Below are 11,644 nucleotides of genomic sequence, written 5' to 3' on the forward strand. Positions count from 1 at the left end.
ACAAGGAAAACCATGTTATTGCAGTGGGGAATTTGTTCCCAAACATGGATGAGTTTAGGATGTGTTTCAAGACTTATGCAGTCAAACATGAGTTTGATGCCAAGACTAAGTGGACTGGTAGAAAGAAGTTTTATGCAAGATGTAGAGGTTTTTATGGAAGTGTCAAGACTTGCAAGTGGTACATATCTGCTATACGCCAACCTGATGGAAGTACCATTAGGATGAAGCAAATCCCTCACCAACATACTTGTATTACAAGTTCACAGAGAGTATCAACCATGACATCACAACTTTGGATTGTAGAAAAGATCACTCATATTCTAGCCAAGAAACCAAACACTACTGCAAAGAAACTTAAAGTAGACTTGCAAAAGCAATACCCCATTAAGGTGAAGTATAACACGGTGTGGAAGGCAAAACAAAGGGCAATGAAACAATTATATGGTGACTGGGCAAATACTTTTAGGATGCTTTATAAATTCAAAGCAGAGGTGGAGAAGAGGTCACCTGGCAGTGTTGTGGAGATAGATACTAAGGTAACAGAGAATGAAAGAGTCATTTTCTCTAAGTTTTTTATGGCTTTAAAGCCTTGCATTGATGGCTTCAAGGCAGGGTGTCGTCCATATTTGAGCATAGACTCATCATTTTTGACTGGCAACTGTAATGGTCAATTGGCAGCTTGCAATGCTTTGGATGGACACAATTGGATGTTCCCTGTTGCTATTGGCTTATTTCAGTCAGAGATAGAGGTCCCATGGACATGGTTCATGACGCAGTTGAAAAGATGCATAGAGCTAGTGTCACCTTTGGTAGTCCACACAGATGCATGCAAAGGGCTAGAAAACGCAGTGAAGAATGTTTTCCCCCATTGTGGGCAGAGGGAGTGCTTCGGCCATATGTGGATGAATTTGATCAAAAAATTCAGAGGGGAAGAATTTGGTCGCATGTGGCCAGCAGTAAGATCTTATACTAAACAGACAAATTCATATCATCTTGGTAAGATAATGCCAGCATGCCCTGAGTTTGGTCCATGGGTGAACACCTACCATTCTCTACTATGGTATAGGTCAGGATTTAACACTGCCATCAAGTGTGATCATATCAACAACAACTTGGCAGAAAGTTTTAACAACAAGGTGAAGCAGTTAAAAAATTTGCATGTGCATGACATGGTTGACCAAATCAGGATCATGATCATGTGCTTGTGGGAATTGAGAAGAAGGATTGGTGATTGTCTACAAGGGGATAAGCTTCCTGCAGTGATACAATAGGTGGTCAACAGGAGCGGAAATCTTACACATTTATTTGTTGAAAAATCTTCTGTGTGGGGTGCTGGAGTAGAGATACCAAAACTGGTAGAAGGCATGTTGTTAACACTAAAATGCATGATTGCACTTGTTTGGAGTGGCTGCACACTGGGAAACCATGTGATCATGCCATATTTTTCTTGGCCTCCCGAACGAAGATAAAAATGCACCCATATTTGCACGAATATTACTCAGTAGCAAGATTCAAGGCTGCAGATGCAACTCCAATTCCAGCACTTACAGATCAGTCTCAGTGGCCTGAAGTGGAAATTGAATTTTCCATGTGTCCTCCCCTAAGAAAAAGAAAGGCTGGCAGGCCTAAAGGGAGTAGATTCAAGGCATGGTTTGAGAAAGGTGGGAGTAGTAAAATGGGCAAGGGAAAGAAGGATGCAAAGCCAAAAAGGTCCCAAAAAGGTAACAAAACTAGATGCAAGTTGTGCCAGCAACTTGGGCACCGAGTTGGATCTCCCAAATGTTGTTACACTCCTGAAAGGCCAAAGTATGTGGGCATATGTTTGCATTGTTTACTATTTTGTTGCATTTTTCTATCACTAACCAGTTGACATGCTTTATCTTTTTAGGAGGAAGCGTGCAGGTGAGCCCCTTGTTGTTGAAGAGTGTTGGCCAAAGAAAAAAGCAAGAGGCAATGGCTCTAGAAGAAAGAGAAGTTTTGGTGAAACAATACACATTCAACCAGACTTGGATGGTGTGGTGCAAAATGAGCAAGAGTTGGATGTGCTGCTGCAAGATGAGAAAGATTTTGATGTTGTGGTGCCAACTGGAGATATGGGTACCTCTGAAGATATTCCAGCTGATGTTGTGCAAGCTGAGCCTATGTTGAAATTTGAGTTGCCAACTAAAGATATTCCAGCTAATGTGGTGCCAACTGAGCCTATAGTGGAAGTTGTGTTGCCAACTGGTGATATTGGGTCCGATGATACTACAACTGTTGTGGTGCGAAATGAAGCTTGTGTTCCAGGCAGTCCAATGAAGAAAATCAAGAGCTTGAGTGAACTGGGTGTTGTACAACCAAAAACAAGAATTGGTAAAAAAGAAGAAGAAGAAATCGAGTGGTAGGAAGAAGCAGAATTGAAAAATTGTTGAAACTTGTGTATTGCTACTATGTTGTAGTAATAAAACCTTTCCTGAATTTGTGTAATGGTGTTTTTACTTTGATATGATGTGTATTTGTGTAATACTATTCAAGTTTGAGACAAAATTCAAATTTAAAGTTATTTGGTCTGTGGTATTGGTGTTATAATGATTTCTGGACTATTATGCATGTTAGTTGATTAATCGGGGCACTTTTATTATGTGAAACTATGGACATGAAAAATGTGCTCCACGTGACCTCCAAAACCCCTCCAAAGCTAGGGAAAACAGACCCATTTGTAAGCAAGTTTTTTTTCGACCTTCTCTAAATGAGCCCAAAAAGGAAACTTGACGTCTAGTGTGTGTATATAAGAGTCCTTCCTGATATTGGATCGTTTCGATCAAGTATGACATGTTTAACACTAAACCCTAGCTCACTTCTCTTCAAAACCCTACAACCTCGTTCTTGATAGCCATCTTTTGTGAAGGTTTTTTCATGAAAACATCCGTAGTACAAGTTTCTTATTTTTTCCTAGATACTTAGTCACATAGAACAATGATCGACACAAGTTTTATATATTTTTGATTTTGTTCTGAATTAGTTATGCTCAACCCTAACCGTTGAAAACCTCTCAAAACCCCTCAAAACCACATCAAAACCCCATCGAAACCCCACACTCCTCTAGGCCATTGGATCGCCGTGAATGGACGGTCTGGATCATGCACTAGGGCTATGTCAGCGATCCACGGGCTGCACTCTGATTGGTTGATTCGAAGATGCTGAATATTATAACATGCAACATTCTGGACCATTGGATGGATGTGAACATAAGCAACGGTCTGGATCAGGAGCCATGTCACAGATCCGTGTGCTGCGCTTTCATTGGCTGGTCGTTTTAGCCCATTTTTTACATTGTAAGATTGAGCAGGTCTGCCATGTGTTGTTGGGCTTAATTACAGCAGCTCACCCGTTGGACCGATGGACACGCCGCTGCATTCGGCCTGAAAAGCATGCACGCGCGCGTAACCCTGCTGCGGCAGCCCGCACAAAGTTCGACGTTGAATGCATGGGATCGAGGGCGAGCACGCCCGCCAACACCCTCATCGCATTATGGCTATTTACCCATTCTAGATGGGTTTAGATGCCCAACCATCGCTAGCCGCTACATGCATGGCATCAAACTCATCTCTCGACGCATTTTTAATTCCTAGAGTGCTACGCAGTTCGTTGGCATTACTACCACAATGCATGCGCGTGTACATGGGTTGGCTCGGGTGACTCGATGCCACATTGCTCGTTTCCCATGCCATTACGAGGGAGAGGAAAACAAAATGTTAAAACGGTGCACCTCGGCTGTTTAAGCACACCCAAGCCTACATCTTCCTCTACATCTTCCTCTCACTCTCCTTCATCTCCCATCTTCCCCACAAGTCGTCCCAAGATCCACTCGAAGCTAGCAAGCAAGATGCAGTTCACCGGGCTACCTACCGTGTGTCGCCCACCTTCCCCGAGAGGCTCTACCCTGCCGTAGTCTGGGTGGAGAACACCCTATGGGTGTGGGCCATCTCGGGGTGGAGGAGGGCAAGGGGGCTGACCAAGTTCTTCCTCTCCGCCGGCTACCGCCACCTGCCGAGGGGCTCTCCGACCATGTTCCGTGTCGAAGAGGTTAGTAGCAATGGCCATCCTATCGGGATCATCGTGAGGTTCAGCAACCCCTTCGACGCCTACTACCTCCTCGGCCGTGTTTTTTGGTGTGGATGCGAGTTCACCGCACTCACCATGTAAAACATCTTCACCGACTTCGGTAGCGCCTACCCTACCGATGAGCACATGCACACCCTCCCGTACCCCACCAACGACGACAATTGAAGGAGTTGGCCATGGAGGAGTTGGCCTTGGAGCAAGAAAGCAAGCAAGCAAGCCGGTGGTGTTTTATTATTGCCGTGTTGGGTTGAACTATGAACTATCTATGTTGTAATGGTAATATATATGTCGTGCTACCCTTATCTATGCAATGCTACTACTTATGCTACTATGTTCTATCTGTTTTTTTATCTAGCTGATATTGGTTAGTTGATATATATCGTGCTACACTCCGAATCTCCCCACTAACCAGATTCCCTCCGTGTCGACCGTTCCCCCCTCCGTGACACGGCGACAACGACGTTTGTAAGGGGGCAATCAATATACCATCAGGGTATGTTTCTTTAGATAAGGCATATTTATCTTGTGGAAAAACAAAAAATAATATAAAGTAAAAATTAAATAAAATAAATATATGTCGACGGCCAGGCCGTCGGCATAGGTATGCACACGGAGGTACAATCCCACGGATCGATGATGTGGCATTGCACGCGGATCGATGATGTGGCAGAGGGGCATGGGCCAGGTCTATACCGTAGGCATATCTCTGCCACACAATGGCCCCCTCCCTCGAATCGATGACGTGTCGACGACGCAGATCGGTGATGTCAGCAATTCTATGCCAATGGCTATGCCGTCGGCATAGATATGCCGACGGCCGCCGTTACCTCCTGTCGGCGTAGTTTTGACGCCGTCAAATGGTCATCGCTGACCGGGTAGGTGGGCCCGGTGTATGCCGACGGGCCCCGTAGGCGTATCTCTAGCAGTCCTGACGGCCTCATCTACGCTGACGACCCCGTCGGCATAGATGGACTTATGCCGACAGCGTTTCTATGCCTACGGCCTGGCCCAGGCCGTCGGCATAGGTCCATCTATGCCGACAGGGGCCATCGACATAGATGAGGCCGTCGGCGTAAGCGGATTTTTTGGTAGTGGATCAAGGAGAAGATCGAAGAACACCTGGAAAAAGCTGGTAATAAAGGTTGCTCGGTTGAACCCTTGGAAGTACTCTGCAGCATCTTGCGGGTGCTGCTCCAGGACACCAACGCCGGCGAGTATCAAAAGCAAACCCAGGAAAAGATCCTTGACGAGATAGTAGACAAGATGAAGAAGTATCTGATGGTCGAATCAGCGGGTGAAAAGGCCAGCTCCTGCAGGATTAGTGTCGAGCATCCCCAATTCATAGACATCCTGCGGAAGCTGCTTCCCAAGCAGGCCACCACACCAGGGATGGCAGCCACAACTAAACCGGTTGAGGATCACATCGTGAAGAATATCAAAGACATCACGCTGAAGATTCAAGTGCAGATCACGCCCGAGCTGCTGCCAGTGTCGCTTCACCAGCAAGATAAATCAGTGGAAGAAACAAGCAAAGACAAGCTGTCGCAGGAGGGGTATTGCAGGGAGAGGATTGAACAAGTCCTGAGGAGGATGAAAGAGCATCTGTTGATTCAAGAAACCATGGGGAGAGTTAGAGAGCACCTGCAGGGTACAAGGACACTGGTCGTTCTCCATAATGCGTCTGGCTACAAATGGGACGAGACCACAAAGGCCTTGCAAGATGTGGGTTGTAGTTCAATGAAAGTGGTAGTTACCACAAAATACATGAAGAGGGCCAACGAGTTTTGCTATAGGGAAGAACCCATTGTATACTCTTCCATTGAATATTACCGCCATATAGCGCTCCAACTTACAAATCGGCATGTCAATGACGACGAGAAGTACAACGCTGAAATCTTCCATGAGATCTTGGAGAAATGTAGGGTGGAGGTGGAGGTAGAGCAGTTCTGCATAAAGATGTTCATCCATGCTCTGTTTGCCAATCCAATGATTAGCAAAGAGGAACTTGACAAGTTGAGCAATAGCCTTGTGTTTGGAGGATCCGTGGAGACTAATGGATACAAGATGATCAAGTTCTCCTATGACGATCTTCCTAGGGAATACAAGACTTGATTGCTGTATCTAGCCATCTTCCATAAAGATGAGAAGATAAACCGGAGAAGGTTAATCGGGCGGTGGGTTGCGGAAGGACTGATAACTAGAAAAGACTGGCCTAGTTCAGTATGTCAGGCCGAGCATTGTTTTGAGGTACTTGCTGACTTATGGCTTGTCTGTCCTCATGGCATTGGTGTTGTAGGGAAGGTCAAGAGCATTATGGTTCATGCACAAGTGTACAACTTCATCACCAAGATGGCCAGGAAAGAACATATTCTGGACACACGCCTGTCTCAGCACCTGGCTCGCCACTTCTCCGTTCTCAGCAACATCAGGCTCTGTTCCTCGAATAGCATCCTCGACTTCTTGCAACAACAATCACGTGCATCATCTCAGTTAAATCTCGTCAAGGTCCTGGATCTGGAAGGTTGTTCATCCCTGAGAGATAACCAACACTGGCTTAGGAACGTGTGCACCTCGTTGATACTTCTCAAGTATCTGAGCCTAAGGAACACATATGTCACTCAGCTACCTAAGGAGATCAACAGACTCCAGCAGCTGGAGGTGCTGGACATCCGGCACACTCGTGTGAAGGACTCTGCCATAAAACACCTCAAGCTACTGAAGTTGAAGCGTCTACTGGCTGGTCAAAGTATTGGCACTGACACCGGTGGTGGTGATGCTAGCACAGTTTCCACTGTCAAGAAGATGCCTCACATGGTGAGAAAAATGACGGATCTAGAAGTGCTATCCCAGGTACAGGCTTCGAAACATCATGCTACTCAGTTGAGAGAGATTGGCCAGCTATGGCAGCTAAGGGTGCTTGGTGTTGTCATTTATGACCGAAAAGCTCAACTTGAGAACCTACTCCAAGGGATCAGTGCTCTGAATGAGTGCCTTCAGTCTCTATCAATTGAGATCAAGCCTCTGCCTGTCACTGCCAGGAAGGCTGCTACTCCTCGTGACATCCCTGCATCCGATGTTATTAGTGCCCACTGCAAAAACACACCCAAGCTTCTTGAAAGCCTGAGCATCAGTGGAGTCACAATGTACGGGCGTCTTCTCCAATTGTTTGCTAGAGACTTCTGCAAACTTGCCAAGGTAACTCTCCATAACACATTGTTGGATCGGGATGATATGGGATCTCTCGCAGCTTTGCCCAACCTACGTGGCCTCCGTCTCTTCCAAGTTAATTTACACACTGGGGGCAAGCTTATAATCCAGACCAATGGGTTCCAGAATCTCAAGTATCTTGCTGTTGATGGGGGTGGCATCACTGACATCCACTTCGAACTTGGAGAAGCGCCTAAGCTTGAAAAACTCATCTGGCATGTCGACCGGGTAGAGTCTCTCTCGAGAATCAACAACCTTCCCAAGTTGAAAGAAATAATGTTCAATGATGGTGTCATGCTACCAGATCAGGTGAAACTAGCCATAGAAGATCATCCAAACTTCATTGATGATAACATTTTACCTTACAGGGTGGCCCATCTATTCAGTAGGATTGCTTCATCTATTCACGTATGCTTTACTATTATTCTGCTTGTTTGTGAACTAGATTACACTCATATATGGGTTTATATTCAAATGTGAGTTCATTTCTCTACAGCCAGCAGGGGTGTCTGATTAGTAAATGTAAGATGTGTTATGAGTGAGGGTGTACAGTTATTTGTCCTAAACTAGAATAGTGGTGAGTGTTAGAGTTATATTAGTGATGACTTTTGGTCTTTTGCATTCTAGCCTTTTGGCATCCTCATGTACTTGTATATATGCTGCCTTTAGCCTCCTAATAAGATTATGTTGCTATTCCAACATGGTATCAGAGCCTAGGTTTTCTTCGGCGCTGCAACTCGCCTGACGATCGATTTTTTTTCAGTCTTCTTCTCCAGATCGATCTCTTCTTCTTTTCAGCAGTGGCATCATCGTCTTGGCCAGTTATGTGGTTCTCGTCTCTTGTATTTGGTTCATCGTGGTGTTCTGGGGTCTGTCTCCGGTAACGCTTCGTTGGATTGTCTGGGTTGTAGGCTTGGTAAGCAGATTCAGCTACCCTACCCTCACAATGAGTCGGTGTCCGAGCGTCCTTTCGATCTTATTCACTCTGATGTTTGGGGTCCGGCTCCCTTCGCTTCGAAAGGGGGTCATCGCTACTATATTATATTTATAGACGATTTTTCTCGGTACACTTGGATCTACTTCATGTCTTCTCGTAGTGAGGTCTTACCTATATACAAAAAATGTGCTGCCATGGTTCATACCCAGTTTTCCACTCCTATTCGTGTTTTTCGCGCAGATTCAGCTGGTGAGTATATCTCCCATTCACTGCGAGGATTTCTTGCTGAGCAGGGTACTCTTATTTAGTTCTCTTGCCCTGGTGCTCATGCTCAAAATGGTGTGGCTGAGCGCAATCATCGTCACCTTCTTGAGACGGCGCGTGCAGTGATGATTGCCGCCTCTCTTCCGCCTCACTTCTGGGCCGAGGCTGTTACCACTTCCACCTATCTCATCAACATTTAGCCTTCTGCTGCTCTACAGGGTGGTATTCCTCTCGAGCGTCTTTCTGGTCATTCTCCTGATTATTCGGTGCTCCGTTTGTTTGGTTGCGTTTGCTATGTTTTGCTTTCTCCTCGTGAATGCACCAAACTGACCGCTCAGTCTGTTGAGTGTGTCTTTCTTGGATACAGTGATGAGCATAAGGGCTATCGGTGTTGGGGTCCTGTTGGTCGCCCGATGCGTATTTCCCGGGATGTGACCTTTGACGAATCTCGTCCCTTCTACCCGCGTCCATCCTGCTCGAATTTTTCTATGGAGGACATCTCTTTTCTTACATTTTCGGATACACCACCCTTTGTGCCTAGTATTCCTACTCCTCGTACCGCTGTTGCAGATCCGACCCCGTCCTCTCCTACAGTTTCTTCTCCTTCCTCATCGCATGACTCTCCACCTTCGTCGCTGATACCTTCCCCTTCTCCACCTTCATCACCGATACATTCCCCGTCTCCACCTCCAGTGATTCCACCTCTTCCCTCATTTCCTTTCCATTATACTCGTCGTTCACGTGTTGTGGATAAGTCTACAGATGTGCCCTCTACTTCTGGTGTGTCGTCTTCCTCCTCTCACCCGACTTATTGTCTTCGTTCTCGGCCTTGTCCGCCCCCTGATCGATATTCTCCTTCTCGCTATGGTCTTTCGGCCATTCTTGAGCCGACTTCTTATCGAGATGCTATCGTTCATCCTGAATGGCAGTTTGCGATGGCAGAGGAGATTGCTGCCCTTGAGCGCAACGGCACGTGGGACCTGGTTTCTCTTCCTCCCCATGTTCGTCCCATCACTTGTAAGTGGGTCTATAAGATTAAGACTCGCTCTGATGGTTCTCTTGAGCGTTATAAAGCTCGTCTTGTGGCCCGTGGCTTTCAGCAGGAGCATGGTCGTGATTACGATGAGACTTTTGCTCCTGTGGCTCATATGACCACTTTCCGCACACTACTTGTCGTGGCTTCTGTTCGCCACTGGTCTGTGTCTCAGCTTAATGTTAAGAATGCCTTTTTTAATGGTGAGTTGCATGAGGAAGTTTATATGCATCCACCACCTGGGTATTCAGTTCCTGATGGCATGGTTTTCTGTCTTCTTCGCTCTTTATATGGCCTTAAGCAAGCCCCCGTGCTTGGTTTGAGCGTTTTGCCTCTGTGGTCACTGCAGCTGGTTTTTCGCCTAGTGCTCATGATCCAGCGCTATTTGTCCACCTTTCTGCTCGTGGTCGCACTCTTCTTCTTCTATATGTTGATGACATGATCATCACTGGCGACGATTCTGAGTACATTGCCTTTGTTAAGGCCCGTCTCAGTGAGCAGTTTCTTATGTCTGATCTTGGTCCTCTATGTTACTTTCTTGGGATTGAGGTTTCCTCCACCTCTGATGGCTTTTCTATTTCCCAAGAAAAGTATATTCGGGATCTTCTTGCTCGTGCGGCTCTTAGTGATGAGCACACTGCTGAGACTCCTATGGAGCTCAATGTTAACCTTCGTGCCTCTGATGGCGAGCCTTTGTCTGATCCGACGCGTTATCGTCATCTTGTTGGGAGTCTTGTGTATCTTGTTGTCACTCGTCCGGATATCTCATATCCTGTTCATATTCTGAGCCAGTTTGTTTCCGCTCCCACTTCAGTTCACTATAGTCACCTTCTTCGTGTTCTACGATATCTTCGTGGCACGATCTCTCATCGCCTCCTTTTCGCCCGTTCTAGCTCATTACAGCTCCAGGCCTATTCAGATGCTACATGGGCCAGTGATCCTTCGGATCGCCGTTCACTTTCTGCTTACTGTGTTTTTCTTGGTGGTTCTCTCATTGCCTGGAAGACGAAGAAACAGACTGCAGTTTCCCGTTCGAGTGCAGAGGCCGAGTTGAGAGCTATGGCTCTTCTGACGGCAGAGGTGACTTGGTTACGATGGTTACTGGAGGATTTTGGTGTTTGTGTTACTACACCTACCACCCTCTTGTCCGACAGTACAAGTGCTATCAGTATTGCACGGGACCCCATGAAGCATGAGCTTACCAAGCATATTGGTGTTGATACTTATTATGTGTTTGCTGTTGTGCAGGATCATGTTATTGCTCTTCAGTATGTACCTTCCGAGTTACAGCTAGCGGACTTCTTCACTAAGGCACAGACTAGAGCACAACATAGATTTCACCTCTCCAAACTCAGTGTTGTAGATCCACCATGAGTTTGAGGGGGGGTGTTAGAATTATATTAGTGATGACTTTTGGTCTTTTGCATTCTAGCCTTTTGGCATCCTCATGTACTTGTATATATGCTGCCTTTGGCCTCCTAACATGATTAAGTTGCTATTCCAACAGTGAGCAGGCAACATCTTAATAAAATTTGCACATATAAATTGAGAAGAATATCAAGCCCTAATAAATTATTACCAAAATAATATTAACTAGCAAAGTGACCCATGCAAGTGCCCAAGCAGTATCCATGTTTATTTTAATTTTCTCTAGCAAAGGTACGGTCTTCTATTAATATGTATATCATCTAAATTAAAATGATACTATTCCTTCTAAACATCATAAGAAAAGTGTAAGCCACTAAACGCTAGGTAAACTATCAACTGGAAACAACTTTTAAAATATTTGAGAGCGGAAACTCAATCTGGTTCAGACAAAAAAAACGCGGATAATAGAAATGACCATTACAAGATGATATAAACAATCACTTGTGATTTTCTCCCAGTAGGTTAAAAGCAATTGAGTAAGCATTCGAAACTTTACATATTAATCATACGACAATATCTTATCTTCATATGGCTTTTTACACTTTTCCCCAGAACTTTTATAGATGGCTTTGATAAAATTACCACCGTAGAGTTGCTTTCTACTACATAATATTGTCACCATATAATTTTCTACCATATATAAGAAAGAAACTGACTATTCTGAGTTTAAT

The 11,644-nt window shown here is 45.3% G+C and overlaps 1 pseudogene; it reads left to right on the forward strand.

Moving 5' to 3' along the window:
• The first annotated feature begins 4,047 nt into the window (after nucleotides 1–4,047).
• LOC125547317 lies at nucleotides 4,048–10,919 on the forward strand (annotated as a pseudogene).
• The last annotated feature ends 725 nt before the right edge of the window (nucleotides 10,920–11,644 follow it).

The sequence above is a fragment of the Triticum urartu genome, chromosome 3 (assembly GCF_003073215.2).
Source record: "Triticum urartu cultivar G1812 chromosome 3, Tu2.1, whole genome shotgun sequence".
NCBI lineage: Eukaryota > Viridiplantae > Streptophyta > Magnoliopsida > Poales > Poaceae > Triticum > Triticum urartu.